At 45.1% G+C, this 24,383-nt stretch overlaps 1 pseudogene; it reads right to left on the bottom strand.

Annotated features, from left to right (window-relative positions):
• Window positions 1–3,743: 3,743 nt before the first annotated feature.
• Window positions 3,744–24,383, bottom strand: part of LOC102874758 — a 23,908-nt pseudogene continuing 3,268 nt past the window's right edge.

Genomic DNA, 24,383 nt, shown 5'->3' with positions numbered 1-24,383 from the left:
AGGAGGCATCTCACTCCCTGATTTCAAATCCTGCCGTGGTGGTCAAGACAGAGTGATACTGGTATAATAACAGACACATAGATCAATAGATCTCTATTCTTAGAGAATACAGAAATAAGCCCATCTACCTATGGTCAATTGATTTTTGAAAAAGAGATAAAATCAGTTAAGTGGAGAAATGACAGCCTTTTTAACAAATGGTCTTGGCAAAATTGGAAAGCTATCTGTAGAAAACTCAAGCAAGATCCACACCTTACTTTATACACAAAAACCAACTCCTAATGGATCATGGACCTTAGACTAAAACCAAGGACTATATATTTCATTAAAGAAAAGCTTGGAAGAACTCTAGAAGTCCTAATCCATAACATAAACAATCTTCTAAGCATCCTGAAAAATATACAGCCAGAAGAGAATAAAATAGATGAATGGGACCTTCTAAGAATCAAATCTCTATGCACATCTAAAAACTTCTCCAACAAAATTTTGCTATTCTTACTGGAGTGAGATGATATTTCATGGTTGGTTTGGAAGCCTTTCTGTAACTATCGTCATTTATCAAAGTTCACAGAGTTTCCAGAGGCAGGTTGTTTAGGAAGTGGATGCCACTCCTGCTTCCACTACTTGATCCTAAATTCCTTGTTCCGGGCCATTCAAAGGCATTTCCTCCTCAAGTCTCTCAAAATCATCTCAAATGTCCTTTCAGATTCTCACCCTGGCCTTGTGAGCTCACCTGAGGGGTGCCCATATACACTCATTTGACAGATGAGTAAACTAAGGACTGGAGTGCTTTATTTTGAACTCCTCATGACCTTTCAAGTAAGAGGAGGACAAGACAGGCTCAGAGTAAGGCTGGCCAGGCTACCCTCCTCGCTGACTCATCTTCTGAGCTAAAATCTTTATTTACACACCTCATTTAATCAGGCTGTGCCAAAATTAGCAACAGATCTGTGCCTCCTGCTCCTTGGATTATTTATTTCAGGTTCTGGGTGGCCACTTCACAGGCCAAGTGCTCTGGGCCAGGGCTTCAATCAGGCAGGGCCACAGCAGCTCTGTCCCTGGAGATGTCCCAGCAGCGACGACGTCACTCATGGAATGATGAATGAGCCCACAAACAGCAGACATGCTGCCCAGCTGCTCTGGGGAGGGTGCTGTGCAATGGAGCACAAAGTGGGGGCACTCAGCAGGTCCAGGATCCTGTACTGGATGAACTTCCTTTTCCAGTGCCAGACAACAGCCTGGCACTCCTCAACCTCAGGATGGAGCTGATAAGAGATTATACGCCTATTATCTGCAAGGGACTTTGAAGGCTGTATTTGCAGCCATGGGCTCAAGTATGTCAGAGATGATGAGGATGGCACAGTATAGGACAAGATTCCGATCTGTTGTTCATAGGGTTGCTAGTTGTATTCAGCTTGATGGTGCACAACAACAACAACAACAACAACAACAACAACATATTTCTCTCCAGGTATCTTAGCATCTCTGGGCCTTGATCATGAGGGACATACCTCTCTGCTCACAGACCCCAGGGCTTCAAAATTCCTTTTGCTGGCAAACTTTAAAAAACCAAAATTAAATCATACCAAACCCCTTACCATTGAGTAAATTCTACCTGTGGAAATGCCATCAAGTTTTGTGGTTGTTGTCGTTCGACTGTCGCATTAACTCTGACTCACCTGTGCCCCATGAACAGCAGAGCTGTCTAATTCTGTGCCACCCTCACCACCTGACACACTTGAGCCCGTTTTTACAGTCACTGTGTCAATCCATCCCGTTCAGCTTTCTTCTCTTTTTCTGACCTTCCACCTTTCCAAGCATGATGTCTATTTCTGAGGACTGGCCCCTCCTGATAACACACCCCAAAATACGTGCCCTGGCTGTACCTTCCTCCAGGACAGACTTTAGTACTCTTTGACAACAGCACAATGCAAAGGTATTAATTCTTCTGTTATCCTTATTCATTGTCCAACTTTCAGATGTCTAGGAAGCAATTAGGATCCACTGCATAGGACCCAATGACTTGGATCAGGTGCACGGACTCAAAGGTGCTGCATTTGGTTCCTTCTTAACTTCTTAGTGCCTCTGCTGATCAGTAAAGCAGTGATAATCACAAGGCCCATTTTCTAGTCGAGATAACCAAGTCCAAGACAGCAGAGAGTCCTTTCAAAGGCTGCCTCCAGCCCTCAGGTCACCCACCTCTGCCTACTATAGTATACAGTGGAGCTACTACACTCTGGGAGGCCTTTCTTATGAGGCGCCTCTAGGTGCGGTTTGAACCATTGACCTTTTGCTTAGTAGTTGAACACTTCACTGTTTGCACTCCCCAGAGGCTCCTAATTCTAGTAAAAGTAAAAAGATGTGTAACTCTGTCTCCTAGAAGACCTTATGAATGACACCCTCTCTCTAGAAAGCACGGGGTGGGGGTGACAGGATCGGTGGCGAGGACATGGATTGAGGTTTGACTTTGATGCTGGAGCGAAGGGAACAGAAATGCAAGTTAACTTCAACCACACCTCCAGGGTGCTAGGTGGTTGGGTGAGCTCCTTAACCTTTCAAGGGATCCTGGGCGGCATTATGCATAACATTTAGGACTGCTGACTTAAAACCTGTATTGCTGAGTCCCAGCTGGTCAGAACCAATTCATAGCTTACCCTCCATAGATAATAAATCTTATGGGAGAAGATTGCCTGTATTTCCCTGATACAGCAGCTGGTGGGTTCGAAGTATGTTGACAACACAATTTTAAGCTACCAGAGAATTAGAAAGCTCTGGTGACTTAGTGGTAAGGATTTGTGCTGTCAAACGAAAGACATAATGTTAGAATCTGCCAGCTGCTCCGGCAGAGAAAGATGGGCAGTCTCTTCTCATGCAATCTACTACCTCTGAAAACCCACTGGATGGTCAGCTATGAGACGGTTCTAACTGGACGGTACACTTCACTTTCACTTGTGGTTACAAGTGAAAGGTGAACAGTTCAAGTCCACTAGCTGTTATCCAGGAAATCAAAAGAAGAATTGCACTGGGAAAATCTGCTATCAAGGACTTCTACAGAGTACTGGAAAACGATGATGTTGGTCTAGAGACTAAGGTGTGCCTAGTTCAGGCCACGGTCTTTGCAATTACTTGTTATGTATCAGAGAGCTGGACAATGTCTAAGGATGACAGAAGAATTGATGCCTCTGAGTTATAGTACTGGAGAAGAGTCTTGAACATACCATGGACCACCAAAAAACCAAATAGGTCTGTCTTGGAGAGGGTGAAACCAAGTTTCTTTCTCCTTGGAGACTAGGATTTTGAAGCTCCATCACATACTTTGGGCACGTGGCCAGGAGGGACCGGTCCCTAGAGAAGGACATCATGCTCAGAAGGGTGGAGGGACAGTGTGGGGGAGGAAAACACCAGATGAGATGGATTGACACAGTAACTGGGGCAATAGGGTTAGGTGTGTTGAAGTCAGTGAGACTGGTCAGGACAGGGCAGGCTTTAGACCCATAGGGTTGCTATGGGTCCCAGGTGACTCAATGGCACATAACAACAGTTACTATCTAGAAGAAAGTTGAGCAGTCTCCTTTTATGAAGACTTGCTGATTCAAAGTAGATTGAGGGTCTTGAAGAGTCAGGTGGTGGTTGTTCATAAGTGAAACAGTGCTAACAGCAAAGACTGTTTTTGAGTTGAGAAATTGAGGCCTGAGACAACAGGGAGCCCCTCAAAGGCTCCAGCTTCCTCCTGTTGAGACTCCTCACCACTCCTTGGGGCTCCTTAGTGGAACCTTCAGGGGGCTTGGAGAATCCAGTGAGAGCATCTGTGAGGGGTGCCATACGGCCTGGTGCTTGGAACACTGGCTGCGGGAGAGCAGGTGCTGGGCTTGGCTTGAGCATCCTCTCATGTATTTTTTCTGAGCTGTGAAATCATCACAGCTCCCCAGGGGTGGTATTGGGAGGGAGGAGGTCCACTGTCAACTAGGCCAGATGCCCACAGAGGGACCCCATTTGCCCTGACCTATTTGGGACGGGCCTTGTGGCTGTGCCTCCCCCACACCCCAAGGACTGCTGCTTCCAGGCCACCTACCACAATGAGGTCAGTGGGAGACGGAAGCTGTCCCAGGCAGAGGAGGGGCTGGGGGTTTCTTATCTAGAGCAGAGTCAGCCAGCCACTGGGTCCAGTGTTGTAGACAGGGAACCTCAGAGTCAGAAAGGGGCAATGACTTAGATGGGAGTAATCTTAGTTGAGGGCCCTTACGTGCACATAGGGACAGATTGGAAGCAGTCCAACTCAACTCATCCTTGCAGTGTGGCCTGGGGAAAGTTACTTGCATCTCTGAGCATCCCTTGCCTCAGGTACCAAAAGTAAAGAAATCCACCTGAAAGGGGTTAGGGAGGCATTAGGAGTGTGGGGACTGTGGAATTCTGGACCCACTGGCTTCTGGAATGATTCTGATGTTAAAATAAGACAAAGATGTGGGGACAAAGGAGATTAATCTGTGCCTAGGTCTACACCATGTGACCTCTTAGCTATGCCTTGGCTGCTCTCTCCATCTGAAATTCACTTTTCCTTCTTTCTAGGCTAACTTCTGCTCACGTGTCACCACCACAAGGAAGTCCCCCTTGATGCTTCCCCAACAAATGGCTTGGGTTCTGCCTCCGAAGCCCTCTAACCTCGCTGTGATCCCCCTGGCTTGTGTCGCCTGCTTACTTGCTGTAAGCTCTGTGCTGTGGGGGGAAGGACCATGCTGGGCTGTTTTGCGCTGCAGCCTTGGTGCTCAGCACTGGGGTTGGCACACAGTAAACACTCAGAATTTACTCACTGAGTGAATTAACCGAAACCAAACCCATTGAGTTGGTTCCAATATCAACCTTCCGTCAGATTTCCTGTATGTCTTTTTTAAAAATACTTTTAAAGAGTAATTTTAGTGAAAGTTTACAGAAAAGATGGGGTTTTGTTCATTCATCAATACACATTTTCCTCCTTCTCACTCTCCTAATTCTCTTTGTCTTATTAAGTGTCTTATTCCAGATTATTAATTGCCATACATATAATGTCTAATCATCCATGCCGTTCACATAGTTCTTCCAGTCAACTAATGTTCTCATGTTCTGCACTACTGAGTCGGGACTGACCCACAGCTGACCCTCCAGTGGGTTTTTAGAAGCAGTTAATCACACAGAAGATTACCCATCTTCCTCCTGTGGAACAGCTGGTGAATTTGTGTTGGTTGCACAATTCCTTACCACTAAGCCACCAGAGCTCCTAGTGCGGTGTTCATTATCTGTCCATTCTTTTCCTGGTCTCCTCGATCTCCAGCCCATGCCCATCATATTTTTATTAACAGTGGTCTTACGCTGTATCTGTAATTTTTGTGACTGAGATACTTCACTCAGCAGAGTGTCTTTCAGACTCATTCGTGTTGTGTAGTGTTTTACAAGTTCATTGCTTTTAAATGCTACATACTATTCTATTATGTGAATATACCACAGTTTTTCTATCCATTTGTTTGCTGAGGGCACTGGCTGCTTCTGTCTCTTCACTAACAGGAATAATGCAGTGAATATCTGTTTGTGTTACAGCACTGATTTCTTTAGGTCATATTCCCAGTAGCGGGATATGTGGGTGAGGCTTTACATCTTCCCCCCCAAATAATAATTTTTATCATTATTAAAAGTCTGAATTTTAAGGGAGCTCTGGTGGCCTAGTGGCAAGACGCTACACTGCAATCCCAGAGGCTCAGGGTTCGAATCCACCAGATGCTGTGCTGGAGAAGGGAGGACAATCTCCTTCTGTACCAGTCAGATTTAATTTGATGGTACATGCACAAAAAATTGGAAAAAAAAGTCTGAATTTTAAACAGATTCTTGAATGGTGGTTCATAGCCATCAGCTCGTACAACTTGAGCACCTGTCTCATCTCCAGTAGCTTTTCCAGAGTCCCACCTTCACCCTGAAGCCCCATGAGTTTGCCCAATTCAAACTTGGGCTTCTTCAGCATTTTTCTAGCAAATACATCATGGAGAGGATAAATAGACTGGCAAGCCTTTTCTATGTCTTTTCCAATGCTGTCTGGAATCAATTTATTGACCCCCCTCTTTCAAGTCATTTGCCTGCACCTCTTGGGTCATGATTTCCATCATTTTCTTCCAGATTTGGCGGACCTGTTGGTGCTGAGCATAAGATGTCTTCCGAATCTGTTGTGGTTTTTTTTTGTAAAACCAACACAAAACAGATCAAGCAAATCACCATCGGTAGTCTTGACATCAACATGAGCCTCAATCACTGTCTGCCATTTTTTGACCATGGAGCACATTTTGTCCCGGGTAAGATCCATGCCTTGGAAGTTGGTGAGGCAGTTTTTGCCTTGAACATCCTCAGTAATTAGCTTGAATTTTCTAAACGCAGCCTCATCATTTTGCAAACCAGCAAGGCTCACTTCAAAAACACGACCCTTGAGTCCGTCAGACACACTTTTGGTTCGTTGAGTTCTTGTGACGAGTGTCTTCCCAATATTTTTTATATTGAACATTGCTGGTGCCTTTACATCATGCCAATCTTTCTTAGAAAATGGATAAAAAAAGAAAAGAAAATGGATCAAACACTTTGTTCTTGGGTCTTTTTTTTGCCACCTTTTGTAAGCCAAAATTGCCGACTGCCATGGTGGTACCCAGAGAGCAAAAAGGGCGAGGCTTTACATCTTTATAGTAGGAAATAGTCCATCTTTCTCTTTTCTAAAAATAAAATTTTATTTTAATTGTGATTTGTGAATTGTGACATTTGCGAATTGTGTAATTTGTTACAGAGGAGTTAGATTTTCATTCATTCTTTGTTGCATGTTTTTCCCCCTTGTCCTCCCATCCCTCCTCCCCCCCCATTCACTTTAAAAAAAATATTCATTCTTTGTTGCTCAATTACCTACCTCTCCCTATACCCCAGTGCTCTTTGCAATGATATACCTCATATTCTGGGCTGTTGTTGTACATATAATGCCTTTCTTTCATCTGTTCCAATGCAATGGTCATTATCTATCCACTTTTATTCTATTCTCCTCCCAACTCCCCATGTCAGACCTGCTTTATAACAGTGATGCTAAGCAGTATTTGTCCTTCTGTGACCAAGATATTTCACTCAGCATGATGTGCTCCAGGTTCCCCCATGTTGTGTAATGTTTTACAAGTTCATTGTTTTTCAGTGCTGCATGGTATTCCATTGTATGACTATACCATATTTTTTCTGTCCATTCATTTGTTGATGAGCACTTGGGTTGCTTCCATCTCTTTGCTATTGTGAATAACACAGCAATAAAGATGCATGTGCATATATTTGTTTGGATGGCAGTTATGGTCTCTTTAGGGTATATTCCCAGTAGTAGAATTGCTGGGTCAAATGGTATTTCTATCTCCCACTTTTTGAGAAAGCACCAAATCACCTTCCGTAGTGGCTGCACCATTGAAGAGTGGCTGGTGGATTTGAACTGCTAATCTTTCATAGCTAGACACGCTAGGGCTTACACACACAATACACCACTAGGGCTTCTTGAACAAGTGGATGGAATTCACTGGCATGCCCACTTCTTCCACCTCCCTCTTCCCACCTCTCTTCACAGTGAACTAGGAAGTTGGCAGCCTGGATGCTAACAGCTAATTGTGAATCCTCGTAACAGGAGCTTCTCCAACAGAAAGGCAAGCCTTCAGCTTGAGGGCTAATTTGCTTTCTTCAGAATGTCAGGATTGGGCAGAAGTTGCTGGGGGAACTCACCTTAGCGTCTATGGCAGCTGCAGAGAAGGAGGGATCTAGGGTCAGTCAGACCTCTGTTCAAATCTCAGTCCTGCCATGTTCTAGTTGGGCAACCACAGGTAGATGACTTTATCATCTCAAAGCTTGGCACTGTCCTGAAGCTGCTGCATGCATTTAAGGGCAGCAAGGGGCCTAGGGCCCCAGTGCTCAATGTGCCCAGACTGTGGGATCCTGCCAATCCCAAGACTCCTTCTCCAGCTGCACGGATGCTGGAAATTTCCACCGTGAGAGGAGACAAAGGTGTCTGCGGTTGTGTATGGAGCATGCGCCAGGAGCTGGATGTTCCTGCCCTCCTCCCACAAGAAGTAGCCCCGTGACGAGCAAACTGAGGCTCGGAGAGATGAGGTGATGCCAGGATCTTCCCCACTGCTCCTATTTTAGAAAAGTAAGTCTCAGAGAGGGAAGAGTGAGGGCCCAGGACACACAGCTGGGAAATACTGAACCTGCGACTTGAACTTACAACTCCCTGACTTTCTCTGGGCACTGGCTTGTCATGGGCCCTGTGACTTCATGGAAAACATAAAGCGTTGATTCTCCAACTTGGCTCCTACAGAATGCATGAGCACAAAAGGAAAGTCTTTTGGGGGTACTGGGAGCCAGGAAATGAAGCCCTCCTGTAAAGATCTCATTATCGTTGTTGTGTACCATAGAGTCGGCACTGACCCTCTGGAGGGTTCTCAGAGGCAGTTATTTGCACGAGAGGAGATTGCTCATCCTTTTCCTGAGGAGCAGCTGGTGGCTTTGAACCATGTACCTTCAGCATCACAGCACAGCTTCTTGCCATTAGGCCACCAGGGTTCAAAGATTTCATTAAACAAGATCAACTACAGTTAGACAAATCATTATAATCATAGCATGATTATAACTACATACTATGCTAACCAAAGCTTCCTGTTGTGGGTTGATTTGGACTCCCGCAAATGATATACTGAAGTCCTGGTCTCTATATGTATAAACTTGATTGTATTTAGAAATAGAGGTTTTCTTTCCTTATATGAATGAGGTCATTCCTGAGTAAGATGGAACTGGTCACCTCTGAATTATAAAGAGAGTGGAACACATGGGGGAAGATGCCAAATACAGACGATACATCCAGCAGATGCATTGAAAAGCTTAGCATCTCCAAGAATTGCCAGAAGCTTCTAGAAACTGATAAAGACTCCAAAAAGGACCTCTCCCTAGAGCCATGCCCTGAATTAGAACTTCTAGCATCCTGATCTGTGAGAAAAATGGAATTCAGTGCCCACGTTATCATTTGTTATAGCCCCACCACATAACTAAGGCTCATCTCCAAAACACTTATCCCCATTTACAGATGAACAAATGGAGGCGCAGAGAGATAATAAGATGGTTTGAAGACGTCACCCAGTGGATAGGGGCGGAGTCCTAGTAACGTTGACGTCGGCTTGATCTGGGGCCTTTTATGGAGAACTTTTGTTGGTTGGCTGAAAGAATGACTGAATGAAGCTGTGGTTTAAGGGAATGAATGAATGGTCAGACCTAGGAGGTTTGTGGGGGACAGCAGAGGCCTGCCTCCTTCTCTCCCCCAGGACCTGTGCTTTCCTGGTCCAGGGCAAAGGGTTAGGGGAATAGTGGTCTCCACCCCCATCCGGTGGACAGAGCCTCAGAAGGGGCTGGACTCCTGCCCCACCTCTCCTGTCTCCCACACACACTCTCTTTGTGACTTGTTTAACTTTACAAGGCCCTTGGCTTTTATGAGGGTTATTTATAAAGCTCTGGGCTTTGATCTGCAGCATAAAAAGCAGACTCTTAGTGTCTGCAAATGTCACCAGAGCTTAGGAGAGCCTTTCAAGTTCCCTCCTAGGCTGGCAGCAATTGCCCTGCTGCCCCTCCAAAAGGCCTCTGGGCCTGCGGTGGAAGTGTCTCTCCAGGTGAGTGAAAGTAGGGGCCCTCCTCCTGGGGGTGATGTATTTCAGGCCCAGCCTTCCCGGCCGGAACTGGGCCTCCTGGTCTCCAGGTGTTGACAACATCTGTCTCTCCACATTTATGGACAGCCTGGCAGTAGGGTTTTACAAAACCTATTATTTTTGCTGGTTTCTAGGGAGGGAGGGGAGAGGGAACATAAACAGAAAGGTAAGAACAGCAGCCACAGTGAGGCCAGTGGCAGGGCCTCCTCAATCCTCTTCCCTCCGGTCCTGCCACCCTGCCTGCTGGGGAGGGGTCCTCATTTTTCTCCACTCTCCCATAGTCACTCGGTCATAGCTGGAGGTGTAGACGGACAGTCATCTGTGTTTCTGCCCGCCCTTCTGCAATTCCCTGGGCGCTGCCTAGGGCCCAATGGGTGGCCAAGCTCACCTCAGCCTGTGCCACTCCAATTCCCCTAGACAAGGGTATTCTTTTGCTGGTTTACCTGGAGTCTTAAGGACCATGTGCTATGGAGTTAGGACAGACTCAGCTAATCCTCCAGCAGATTTTCACAGGCAAGTTAATCACTTGCCTATCTTTCTCCCTTGGAGTAGCTAGATTCTAACTACTAGTCTTTGGATTGACAGTGCAACTCCTTACCACTAAAGCAAGGGAGAAAGTGAAGCCCCAGCAGGCTCGCCTCCTTGCTGTGTACCCTAGGCGAGCCCTGCACTTCTCTGATCTGCCCTTCATCTATTTTCCCGGAGCCTGTGGGGTACTTGGTAAACCTCCAGCCCTGGAAGGCTCTATTTGTCTCGCTTGCTGCCATCCCAGGCTGTGGTGCCACACACAGGGAGGGTGTCCTTGACCAAGACCAGTCGGTCTTTCTCTCAAATGCAAGCCAGACCTCAGTCAGAGGGAAGGGGCTCCAGCCACGACTAAGGCACCTTTACCTGCACACTTCACACCTTCCAAAGGCCACTGTGGAGGGGTCAATCCTCCCTCCACCTCCCACAGCCCATTGGGCTCATACTGACCCAACTGTTGTTAGGAGCTGTCAAGTCCAGTAGGACCCATTGAGACCCTATGAACAACATATTTGAACCCTGTCCTATCCTGTGCCATCCTCACACTTCCTGACACCCCTCAGGCCCATTGCTGCAGTCACTGTGTCAAGCCCCCTGACTAAGAAGAGTCTTTTTGTCCTTTGCCTACCCTCCATCTTCTCAAGCATGATGTCCCTCTCTCCAAGGAATAGCCTCTCCTAGCAACATGCCTCTGGTACGTGAGATGCAATCTTGTCATCTTAGCCTCCAAGGAGCGTTGTGGCTGCACTTTCTCCAAGACACATCTGTTAAATCTTTTGGCCGTCCAAGGAATATTCAGCACTCTTCTCCAACACCACAGCTCAAAGGCATCAATTCTTCTGTAATCTTCATTCATTGCTCCGCTCTCAGATGCACAGCAAGTGACTGAAGAGATCATGGCCTGAATTGTTGTTGTTTGGAGCTGTTGAGTTGAATATGACTCACAACAACCCTATGAACAACACATCTGAAACCTGTTGTATCCTGCACCATCCCGGTCGAGGGGCTTCCTCTCTTTCACTGACCCTTCACCCTTCCCAGAATCATGTCCTTCTCCAAGGAATATCACCTTCTGGCAACATGTCCAAAGAATGTGAGGCTCCAAAGAGCACTCCACGTGCACCCTCTCCAGGACATACCTGTTTATTCTCTTGGCCTTCCATGGGATGTTCAGTGCTCTTTTCCAACACCACAGCTCAAAGGCATCAATTCTTTTTCTGTCATCCTTAGTCATTGTCCAGCTCTCAGATGCATGGCAAGTAATTGGTAAGACTATGGTCTGAATTAGATACACCTTAGTCCTCAAACTGACATCACTGATCTTCAATAATTTGGAGTGGGTCCTTACTACAAACTTTCCCAATATGTCTCCTGATCTCCTGACCTGCTGGTACCAAGGGATTGTGGATTCAAGTAAGATGAAGTCATCCACAGTTTCAGTGTTTTCTCCATTTGGCATAATGTTGCCTTTTGCCCCAGTGGTGAGGATTCCCATGAAGATTACAGCCAGGGAGACACTATGGGCATTTGTACCCATCACAAGGGTTCATTCTATTGTTGCCATTGAGTCAGCACTGACTTATTGCTGACCCTCCAGAGGGTTTCCAGAGGCTGTAAATGGAGGGACAGGAGACTGCCTCATGTTAGATTCAAACTGCCAGGGAGGCTGCCTGTGGGTCACACTGTCATTCTCCACAGGTGAGAGTTGCAATTAACTTGATGACACTTGATAGCAGCAGTGGCTACTTGAAGGAGGTCTAGACAGCCAGCGGAAGGTGTGCTGGGACTACTGCTCTAACTTTCAGCAGTTTGAATCCCGCCCAGGGGCTTAGCAGCAAGCCCGAGTGACCAGGTCTAAAAATTACAGACAGTGTGACTTTGTAGCACATGGAGTCACCGTGAGAATCAACTCTTTTCTTCCTTAACTATTGACAATGTCCAAGGGAGCTCAGGTGGCCTGTTGAAGAAGCCACACTGCAATCTCAAACACGTGGTTTGAATCCACCAGTTGCTTCTTGAGAGAAAGATGGGCAGTCTCCTCCCATGTGACTTATTGCCTCTGAAAACCTGCTAGAGGGTCAGCTATGAGTCAATTATGACTCAATGGTACTAACTAACAACAACATGGACAGCCTGAGCATTGTGGATGAATCTCAGCAGCGTTCAGAAGAGCGCAAGAAGGCAGGCTCTAAAGAATTCACATGCTCTGTATAATTTCATTTCTGTGAAATGCTAGAAGACAGCAAAGCAATAGTGACAGAGAGCAGATGAGTGGTGGCCAGGGGCCAGGCTGCTGGGTGGAAACTGATGGACACGAGAGAGATTTGGGGTGAAGGAAACATTCTGTATCTTGATTGTGGTGTTGTTTATGTGACTGTGAACAACTGTCAAAACTCATCATGGTGGGTGGGATTGTATAACAATGAAAATTTTTTTTCTTTTCAAAGATAAAAGCGAACTGGGGGGAGGCATGGGCAGGGAGGAAAATGTGTAACAATGTATGAAAGGAAATCCAAAGTCTCTGTAAACTTTCATTAAAATTTCAATTAAAAAAAAACCCACCCCAAAAACCCAAACTCATCATTTAAACAGTGAATTCTGTAGTATGTAAATGATACACAAACACCTTTCTTAATTCTTTCATCCTGCTCTAAAGAGATCTATCTGTGTGCTCTGGTGACCTAATGGTAAAGAGCTGTGGTGCCAATCCAAAGGTACAAGGTTCGAATCTACCAGCTGCTCCACAGGAGAAAGATAGGCAAGAAAGAAAGATAGAAAGTTCCGATACTGCCTCGGAACAACTGCTGGACGGTCAGCTATGATCAGATTCAGATTCAGTGGCACATAACAATGACAGAGCTCAAGTGGATGGCTTTAATAAAAAGAAATTTATTCTCTTACAGAAAATTAAGGAAGCTAGAAATTCAAATTTGGTGAGCCAGTTCTAGAGGAGGTCCTGGTCTTTGCCTGTTGGTGGTGGAAGAGAGTCCTTGCTCCCTTCAGTACTTGTGGGCCTGATACTCTTGAATATTCAGTTCGTGTTCTGGCCTAAAGCTGTGTCAAGGAGCTTTCTCAAGCAGGAATCTGGTCTGGGGGAAAAAACCCAGACTCCACTTCTGGTATCCTTTGTTCGTATCTATTCAGTCTGTATGCTGAACAAATAATTTAAGAAGCTAAATTCTGTGAAGAAGAATGTGGCATCAGGATTGGAGGAAGACTCATTAGTAATCTATGTTACACAGATGACACAACCTTGCTTGCTGAAACTGAGTGGACCTAAAAGCCCTTGCTGCAGAAGAGCAAAGGCTACAGCCTTCAATATGGATTACATCTCAAAAGCAAGAAGACAAAACTCCTCACCACCAGGCCAAAAGGCACTAGCATGATAGATGGAGAAAAGATTGAAGCTGTCAATGATTTCTTCTTGCTTGACTCTACAATCAACACCCTTGGTACCAGCAGTCAAGAAATCAAGACTTTTTGCATTGAGAAAATCTGCTGTGAAGGATCTCGTCAAGGTGGTGAGGAGCAACGATGTCAATTTAAAGACTAAGGTGCATCTGATTCAAGCTGTGGTTTGTTGCTTTGGTCCCCCACCCCCACCCCAGTAATTTGCTATGCATCTGAAAGTTGGACAAGGAAGGCAGAAGAAGAGTCAAGGCCTGTGAGTTGTAATATTAGAGAAAAGCTCTGAATATCCCATGGATTTCAATAAGTACAAACGAGTATGAGTTAGAGCAAGTGCAAGCAGGGTGATTGTTAGAGACAAGGATGGTGAAGCTTCGTCTCATGTACTTTGGACATGTTACTGATGTTAGGAGAAGCTATTTTTTTTTTTAAAAGGACACTATGCTTGGAAAGGTGAAAGGTCAGTGAAAGAGAGGAAGACCCTCAACAAGACAGATCGACACAGTGACTGGAATAATGGATTAGAGTGTATCAGGATGATGAGGACAGCACAGGACAGGGCACGATTCAGATCCATTGTTGATAGAGTTACTATGAGTTGTAGACAATAGCACCTAATAAAAACAAGGATCATTTCTGAAAAGTTTTTTTTTCCTGTTTCTGCTATCAATACCAATATGATTTTATTGGATTGTGGAATGTAAACAGATGTTTCAAACAGTCTGACTTTACAAAAATGCATAGCATTAGTAGTAGTTTTTGTTGTTGTTGTGTCCTGTCGAGTCAGAACTGACCCATAGCTGACCCTCTGGTGGCTTTCCAAAGGCAGTAAATCACATGGAAGAAGATTGCTTATCCTTCTCCTGTGAAGCAGCTGGTGTCCTTGAACCACATGCCTTCTTCAGGATCACAGTGTAGCTTCTTGCCACTAGGCCACGAGAGCTCAATATTGATGAATTACATTAGGTAAATCTGCTGTCAGAGACCTTTCCAGAGTACTGAGAAGCAACAATGTCAGTCTAGACACTAAGGTTCTTCTAATCCAGCCATGGTCTTCACAATTACTTGCTATGTATAAGAGAGCTGGATAATGACTAGGGGTGATAGAAGAACTGATGACTGAATTGTGGTGCTGAAGAAGAGTCTTGAACATAACATGGACCACCAAGAAAACAAATAGGTCTATCTTGGAGAAGGCAAAACCAAATTTCTCCTTGGAGGCTAGAATTTTGAAGCTCTGTCTCACATACTTTGGGCATGTGGCCAGGAGGGACCAGTCCTTGGAGAAGGACACCATGCTTGGAAGGATGGAGGGACAACACAGGAGTGGAAGACTCCGAATAAAATGGATTGATACAGTGACTGGGGCGTGTTGGAGTCAATGAGACTGGCTCAGGACAGGGCAGGCTTCAGAGATATTGTACATAGAGTCGCTGTGAGTCACAAGTGACTTGATAGCACATAACAACAACGTGGTATTATTAAAGGGTCAGTAGAGAAGTTGTGATGTAATGGTAGATGCCTCTTACGCTAGCCTGGGTTTGGAAAGTCCTCAGTTATAGGAGAGTTCTGCAGCAGACTCCACGGGGCAGCTGGGGTAAGGGACTGAAGAGCTGTAAATCATGTTGGTGCCATGACCCCCAAATGACAACAATTCTTTCTTGATTACTGAAGTCCCCCCTTCTCGACTCACTTTCCTCCCCTTTAATTCTAGTGAGGTGAGAGGTATTACACCCGAGGGGAACTACTCTCACAATCTTGTAACGGGGTGTGGGACTTTGGCATTCCACCTGTAAATCTTTTACCACTACTCATAGGGGATCATTACAAAGTTTCCATATTTTATCACTACATACATGTATTTTGGGGGACATAGTTCAATCCACAGCACCCCTCAAATATATGTTGTTAAGTGCTGACGAGTCTAGTACAACTCACAGTGACCCTGTGAACAGAAGATGTTCTATCCTGTGCCATCCTCACACTTCCTGACGCACAACAGTCACTCTATCAATCCACCTGGCAGAGGGTCTTCCTCTCCTTCACCAACCTTCACGCTTTGGAGAATCATGTCCTTCTGCAAGGAATAGCCCCTCCTAGCAACATGCCCAAAGTATTTCTTGCCTCCAAAGAGCACTCTGGCTGCACCCTCTCCAAGACATAGCTGTTTGTGCTCTTGGCCATTCGTGGGATGTTCAGTGCTCTTCTCCAACATCACAGCTCAAAGGCGTCAATTCTTTTCCTGTTCCTGTGCCAGTGAGACCAGGGTCTACAGGAGCTACAGCAAAGAAGCAGAGACCTGACAGGACACAGAGCTGACCTTCGGACTGCTGCCCCCCAGAACCAGAGCTAAGAGTCTTTGCCCGAGTTTGCTGGAGGACTTGTGGGGAAAGTCCTAACTGGCAGGTCTACAAGCTTTGTAACACGCCTAAAGCTGCTAGGCCAAAGGCTGGGGTGCCTGCAAGCTCATTTCAGCAGCTGTCCTGACAGAATTATATTATTCTGATGCCACCCTTTTAACTGATACAAGCCTTTTGACTTCTTTTAAGAAGCAGCCAAGCTCTAAGCTGCTATTTACTTGGAGAAAGTCTTTCACAATTAACTCTAATGATACTAGCACAGAAAATGATAATAGCAAAACATTTCATAATAAAACCTAAAATTATAACCTACAATGCTCAGAGTGGAATCAAACTCAAAATACACCCTGTGTGTGTTTATTCTAAAAAAATCAGCCACCAAAAATCTTAGTCATGAGAGAACTTTAAACCAACGTTTAATAAGAAGCCCCTCTCAGGAGAGAAGGTGGTCTGGGGAAAACTTGCCCCTCAAAATGGAGTTCCTCTAGTGCCCTTGTGGAAGAGACATCTCCAGAACTTTTTGTTATTGCTCAAAAAAACCCCAACAAACAAACAAACAAACAAAAAACCCCCACAAAAACAAAAACAAAACAAAACCAAATACACACAAAAAACCCAACCAAAAAAACCAAAAAACAAACAAAACAAAAAACCAAAACAAAAACCCCACAACAAAACACTGGGTCAAACTTTGAAACTGCATCATCTTTGCCTCCAAGAAGCACTCTGACTGCACTTTCTCCAAGACATACCTGATTGTTCTTTGGGCAGGCTATGGGATGTTTAGCACTTTTCTCCGGGACCGCAATTTGGGGATATCAGTTTTTCTTCTGTCATATTTGTTCACTGTACAGTTCTCAGCAGTGTGTGTGGTGATTGAAGAGACCATGGTCTGAATCGGGGGAACTTAGTCCTCAAACTCACATCGTTACTCCTCAATACTTTAAGAGATTCCTGACTACAGACTTTCTCAGTGAAATATATCTCCTGATACCCTGATGGTTAGTCCCAAGTGTATTGATTGTAGATACAAGTAAGATGGGGTTGTTGATAGTTTCAGTCTTTTCTCCATCTGTTACCATTTTGTCTATTGAACAATAGGTGAGGATTTTTTGTTTTCTTGTCATTGAGATGTAAGCCATATTGAAGTCTGCAGTGTTTAACCTTCTGCATCAAGTGATTCAAGTTTTCCTCAATTTCATTAAGAAAGTTTGTATCATCCACATAAAACAACAACAACAACAAAAACAACAACACTGGGTCAACAAAACATTGGGTGTTCAAGAAACTATGCTGGATGAACTTGTTTTCTCCTTCTTGTGTTGGCCTTGGAGGGTTTTTATGCAGGACCTGAGAGGGAGAGATAGCGATTAGTTTACACACTGAGGTTGTTCCTTGCTAGTTTCTGTTAAAGCCTATAAGATACAAGGCAACTTTATATTTCATCTTTGTTTAAAAATTATTTGAAGTATGCTGGTAATTGTAATCATATTGTTTCTATTTTGTATAGTCTGTCTATGACATTATAAGCAGCTGCACTAATCTTTCTGCTCTTATGTCATTGCATTGTCCTCATCTCAAGCAACACCAAAGTCTCTACAACAAAAACTTGATCTTCTCTGAACTCATTTAATAAAAGAATAAAGGAGGAGATGTTGGGGAATGCTAGAGAGGAGGGGGAGGCCTTTGGTCGGGGCAGAGAGCTGGGAGTGGTCTGCACTGAGCTGAGGTTCTCCTGTCCAACTCACATGTCCCACATCTACAAGCCCACCCCATCCTGTCTTCTTTTACACGCCTGCATATAAGTGCACGGCAAACCCCAATATAGTTGAATTTGGCTCTCTGCAGTGCTCCCGGAGTGGTGTGTCTCTAGCACACCACCATCAGGATGTTACTGCTCCCCGCTACACAGAGGCATGACCTTTGGCCAGTGGCACACTCCCTGAAGACTCTAGTACCAGAGGACTTTTGGGGAGGGGCATGTGTTGAAAGGACACAATTTCAATCTGTAACAGAACCCCTATGGAGCATTTGTATTAGAATTAGAAAAAGGTAGCCCCTCCGAGCAGATCTGGTGGCTTAGTGGTAAGGAGTGGTGCTGCCATCTAAAGGCACGAGGTTTGAATCCACCAGCTGCTTTGCAAAAGAAAGATGGCCAGTCTCCTCCAGTGTGATTTACTGCTTCTGAACAGCCCCCCCACCACACACACACACACACACACACACACACACACCCCACCCCAATCAACTATGTGTCAGTTCTGACTAGTAACGCCAACAGCTGAGCAGATTAGCAGATTAGGAAAAGACACCTCCTGCAGGACACTCCCAAAGGATTATTTTCTCCTGGCTTTGGCGGCCCCTCATGTTTAAATTTCAGCTAGTGGCCTTCAAAGGTCAGTTTCAGATGTGTTCTTCTTCCTGCTCTCACTGCCTCGACCAGATGCCCTTGAGAGGGCACAACCCAAACAACTTTGCCTGCAGCCCTGTTCCTGTGCTCTGACTCCAGAGGGCTTTCTGGGAGCATTGTGACAATTTGGAAAGAGCCTGTGCTCCAGACTCACCCAGCTCCGGCAGGCCCCAGTCCCAGCACTGCTTTTAGCTCCGTGTGTGCCTTCCTAGACCTCTCTCCAGGCCTCATTTTCTTCAGCTCTAGAGTGGGGGTAACAGCTCTTCCATCCCAATGCTCAGGGACAACCCGAGGAGGCAACACATACATCGCAGTGGGACCCATCAAAATGCCCAGTGGTTACTCCCTCCTAAAATGAAGAGCTGGGTCTGGCCACTCATGTCCTCATTCCCTGTAGCAAGTGACACAAGGACTGAGCCTGGAGTCCAGCATTGGGGCAGCACAGGCCTGGCACACAAGAGCCGGCCCTCAGAGCAGGGGTCCTGGGATTTCTGAGATGATGGATCTTTGTGGACCCCTTTGTAGTTGTTGTTATGTGCCATCATAGCGACCCTCTGTCCAGCAGCTCTGAACTATGCCCTCTCCTGAGCCAGTCTCACTGACTCCAACACACCTATCTGCGTTGCCCTAGTTATTGTATCAATTCATCTCATCTGGCATCTTCCTCTCCTGTGCTGTCCTTCCACCCTTCTGAGCACGATGTACTTCTCCAAGGACCTGTCCCTCCTGGCCACATGCTCAAAGTATGTGATTCAGAGCTTTGAAATCCTAGCCTCCAAGGAGAAGCTTGGGTTCACCTTCTCCAAGACAGATCTATTTGTTTTCTTGATGGTCCATGGTATGTTCAAGACTCTTCTTCAGCACCACATCTCAAAGACATCAATTCTTCTGTCATCCTTAGTCATTGTCTAGCTCTCTGATGCATAGCAAATAATTGTGAAGATCATGGACTGATCAGGCGCACCGTAGTCTCTAGAATGACATCATTACTTCTCAGAACTCTGGAAAGATCCCTGACAGCAGATTTATCTACTTCAATTAGAGTTTTGATTTCCTGATTGCTGGCGCCAAGAGTGTTGATTGTGGAGCCAAGCAAGCTGTAACTGTTAACAAACTCAATCTCTTCTCTCTCCTATCATGGCACTGCCAATTGGCCCAGTGGAGAGAAGCTTTGTCTTCATGATGTTGAGCTTCAATCCATATTGAAGACTACAGTCCTTGACTTTCTACAGCAAGCACTTCAGGTCCTCCTCAGTTCCAGCAAGATCCCTTTAGGTCACTGATATAAGTCTTGGGCTTTCTCTTTTGGAAAAAAAATGTCCACACATAGAGTAAAATCTACCCATGGACCCCAAGGAATTCCTACCTTCTTATCCTGGGGGCCCTAGAGGGAGAAAGAGAGGAAGAGGAAGGGAAATAGAAAGGAAGAAGAAGAGAAAAATAAAAGGAAGGAAGGAGGGAGGGAAGGAGAGAGAGAGGGATGGAGGAAAGAAGGAAGCTTATGCATTAGATTCATTACTTCATCCAAGGCTCTCAGCAAGCTTATGTTGTTGAGTACCGTCAAGTAGGAACTGACCCATAGCTCACCCTCCAGAAGATTGTCAGAAGCAGTAAATCTCCAAGGAGGAGATTACAATCCTTTACACACAGAGCAGCTGGTGGATTTGAACTGTGTTCCTTTGGGTTTGCAGTACAGCTCCTTATCACTAAGCCACCAGAGCTCTTGCAATCCAATGAGGTCGTAATACTGCAGATAAGGAAACCGGAGCTCAGAGAGACCAAGAGACAAGTCCAAGTTCCCATGACTGGCTAGTGACAGTCAAGCATTGAAGCTCATTTATCTGGTGTCAAGGCTTGTTCTGCTCTGCACAGCTGAAGTCTTTTCCAGGTGGCTTGATAGCCTGTTGGCACCTTTTTGAGAGGGAGATGGAGTTAAGGGGTTGGCTTGTCTGGTTTCCTCTGAATGTCAGGGAAGCAGCATCTTTTTCTTGTCTCCGACCCTGTCCTCAGCTAGACTCTTGGTCTAACTCCTGCAAGTTCCTGTGGCTCCCAGCACAGCCAGTCTTATTTGTCGCTGTCACTAACTTAGTAATCCACTTCCCAGATCATCCATGTTTTCACTATTTGGGTCAAGTCACACCAAATTATCCTGTCCCCTGGAGAACCGTCCACCCAGTGCCACAAACTGCAGAAGCCCCCCTGACTGGCACTGAGCGTTGATAGGAGAAAGACTCATACGTGGGCTGCTTCTTTATGCAATACTGCTCTTCAGAAACTGGCCCAGGATGATGTCCAAGGTCATTCTAAGTTTCATGGAGTCTAGAATGGTCCAGGGAACACATCTGCCTAGGACTTAGTGCCTGTGAATATTCTGTCTCTAGAAAAGCCATCGTATCCATTCCCTCAACTTTGAATATTGGCAAACAATGAAAACTAGGAAATCCATCAGTTTTCCTCTTTACTATGGATGTTAAGAAGATCACGGTCGAGTTTTAACTTTAATTACTGTAATATGCATTAGACTAGGCTGGTTGAGTATTGTGCAACTCGGAACTGACCCATAGTTGACCTTCGAGAGAGTTTTCAGAAGCTATAAATCACATGGGAGGTTACCCATCTTCCTCTTGTGAAGCAGCTGGTAGATTTGAACCATGAACCTTTGGGCTGGCAGTGCAAATCCTTAGACTAAACCACCAGAGTTCCAGATTAGGCTTGCTGGTATTTAATTTCTTGTCATGTAGATTTATTTTACAAAGGAAAAAAAATGGGTTGACCTGAAAATTGCCCTGCAAGACTGAGAAATAGACAGAGAATAAAGAATGGATTCCTTTCCATGTGTAGCCCCTAATCTAATGGCATTGGTTTGCCTACCCTCCAGCTTACTTCTCTTTTTGTGAGAGCCAAACTAATAGACAATATTTACCAACCTGCCATCTATCCACCTTTATCAATCCTTGTGTCTCCCCACTCATCCTCTTGTCCATCCATCCATGCATCCATCCATCCATTGATCAATCAAGCCATTCACTTGTCTATTTGTTGATCTACCTACCACCCATCTATCTACCCACTGATGTGTCTACTTACTAATCTGTCCATCTATCCATCCATCTATCTACTTGCCAACTCATCAACACAGAAGATTGCCCATCTTACTCCTGCAGAACAGCTGGTAGACTTGAATCCAGTATCTTTGGGTTGGCAGTGCAATTCCCTTTCACTAAGCCACTGGAGATTCCTGCCATCAATATACCATCCATCCATCTGTCCATCTTATCCATTATACAACCATCTACTTACCCACCTATTCATCTTCTTACTGTCCTATCCAACTATCCATCCATCCATCCATCCATCATCCATCCGTCCATCTATCCAACCATCATCCATCCATCCACCCATCCATCATCCATCCGTCCATCCATCCATCCATCCATTCACCCATCCTCCATCCATTCATCCATCCATCCATCCATCCATCCATTCACCCATCCAACCATCCATCATCCAGCGTCCATCCATCCATCCATCCATCCATCCATCCATCATCCATCCGTCCATCCATCCACCCATCATCCATCCATCCACCCATCCATCATCCATCCGTCCATCCATCCATCCATTCATCCACCCTCCATCCATCCGTCCATCCATCCATCCATCCATCCATCCTCCAGCCATCCATTCAGCCATCCAGCCATCATCTATCCGTCCATCCATCTGTTTTTCTAAAGAAAAGAGCATATGCTCTGGCCAATTACTATAGATAAAGAGGAGACAAAACAAAACCTTTGCTCTTCACAGCTACGGGTATCCTGATTAAATGTAGCTTTTTTCCCTGTGTGCCCTACGCCACTGTAGGGTGTCAGGACAGGAAGTGTGGGAAATGGCACCTATTCACCCTCTCTCTGGGTGATTCACTCACCTTATTAGCAAATTAAAAGATTGGACAAGTCCTGAAACTAAGAACTATTTTCAACAGGCTCTTCTTACCCAAAAATATTTGTCCCAGAACTTATTTTAAGGGGTTAATAAAAACTGTTATAAGCCTATGAAATGAGATTATCTGAGAAGAGATTTTGAGAAATGCCTCTAAACCAAGAAAGAAAGGATTAAAAAAAAGGATTTATAATCTATGGGGGGAGGGAATAAAGAGCACAGCATAGTATTGGCTAAGCAATATCATGATAGATGGAGAAAAGATTGAAATTGTCAACAATTTAATCTTGCTTGGATCCACAGTCAACACCTTTGGTACCAGCAGTCAGGAGATTAGGAAATGTATTACATTTGAAAGTCTGCTGTCAGGGACCTCTCCATAGTCCTGAAGAGCATTGATGTCAGTTTAAAGATTAAGGTACTAGGCATCTGAGAGCTGGACAGTGAAAAATGATGAAAGAATTGATGCATTTGATCTGTGGTGTTGGAGAAGAGCACTGAATAGCCCATGGACAGCCAAGAGAATAAACACGTGTCTTGGAGAAAGCCCCACCAGAGTGCTCCTTGGAGGCAAAGATGGTAACATCTCATACCCTTTGGGCATGCTGTTAAGAAAGAGTATTCCTTGGACACCTTCCAAAGACATCTTCCTTGGAAAGATGGAGAATTGGGGAAAGAGAGGAAGAGCCTTGACAAGATGGATTGATACAGTGACTTCAGCAGTTGATTCAAGTCGATGATGAGGATGGCACAGGACAGGACAAGGTTAGATCTGTTGTTCACAGGGTCGCTATGAGTTATATTCAACTTGATGGCCCCTAATAACAGCAGCAGCAGCAGCAGCAGCAGCAGCATTAGATTAAGAAACTTTGGTGATGCGGTGTGTTATTGATGGCCTGAAAAATAAAAGAATGTGGTTCAAATTGACCAGCTGTTTTGTGGGAGAAAGATGAGCCATCTCCCCCAGATTAAGATGTATAGCCTCAGAAACTCAACAATGGGCCACTATGAGTCAGAATCTCCTTGAAGACAGCGGGTTGGGCTGGGTTTGAGGTTTGTACTGATGTAAATCATTGAATGAATCAAAGGAGAGAAGAGACTAACATGCCATACAGAATTATTCAAAATCATTTATGTGGATGTTCTACCCTCAAGTAAGCAGAGCATAACTCTCTACTTCTTAAACGTCCATGCACATACTAACTTCTTTCTAAAGAGTGCAGTGTCTGGAGAAGAGCCTGGGAAGGTAGAGTGTCTTGATTATCCATTATACAACCATTGTTGTTGTTGTTTAGTGCTGTTGACTCGAGTCTGGCTCATAACAGTCCTATGAGCAATAGATCTGGACCCTGTTTATCCTGTGCCATTCTCATCGTCTCGGACACAGTTGGTTAGAAGGGGAGATGCAAACCCCACCTGGGTTCTAGATCTGAATTGTTCTGTGACCTTGGGTAAAATGTTTATTCTTCCTGAGACTCAGATTCCCTAGTTACAAAATGTGCTTACTATCCAGTGGTCAGAAGCTGTGCTACAATCCCAAAGGCATGCAGTCTGAATCCACCAGCTGCTCCCTGGGAGAAGGATGGGTAATCTCTTCCCATATGATTTACAGCTTCTGAAAACCCGCTGATGAGTCAGCTATGGGTAAGTTCAGACTCAGTGGCACACAATAAAACCCAGTTAAGAAGCTTTGGTGACTCAGTGGTATGGAGTTGCTATGCCATCCTAAACGTGCCTGTTTGAAGCAGGACATACTGCCCCCACTGGCTGCTCACAGTAGTACAGGGTGAAGCGGCCCAGTAGTGTTACCAAAGTTTTTACAGAAGACTTTTACAGGAGAGCCTGGTGCTGTGGTTGATAAAGAGTTGTGTTGCTAGCTCAAAAGTGCCTCTCTGGTGATGAAAATCCACTAGAAGCTCCATGGGAGAAAGATGGGCAATCTCCTCCCAGGCAATTTACTGCCTCTGAAAACCTGCTAGAGGCTCAGTTATGTTTCAGTTTTGACTCAACAGCAATGAGGGTCTTTTT

The sequence above is a fragment of the Elephantulus edwardii genome, unplaced genomic scaffold (assembly GCF_000299155.1).
Source record: "Elephantulus edwardii isolate Elephantulus edwardi_28Jun2011 unplaced genomic scaffold, EleEdw1.0 scaffold00151, whole genome shotgun sequence".
NCBI classification, from domain to species: domain Eukaryota; kingdom Metazoa; phylum Chordata; class Mammalia; order Macroscelidea; family Macroscelididae; genus Elephantulus; species Elephantulus edwardii.
This window is presented reverse-complemented; position numbering and strand designations above follow the sequence as displayed.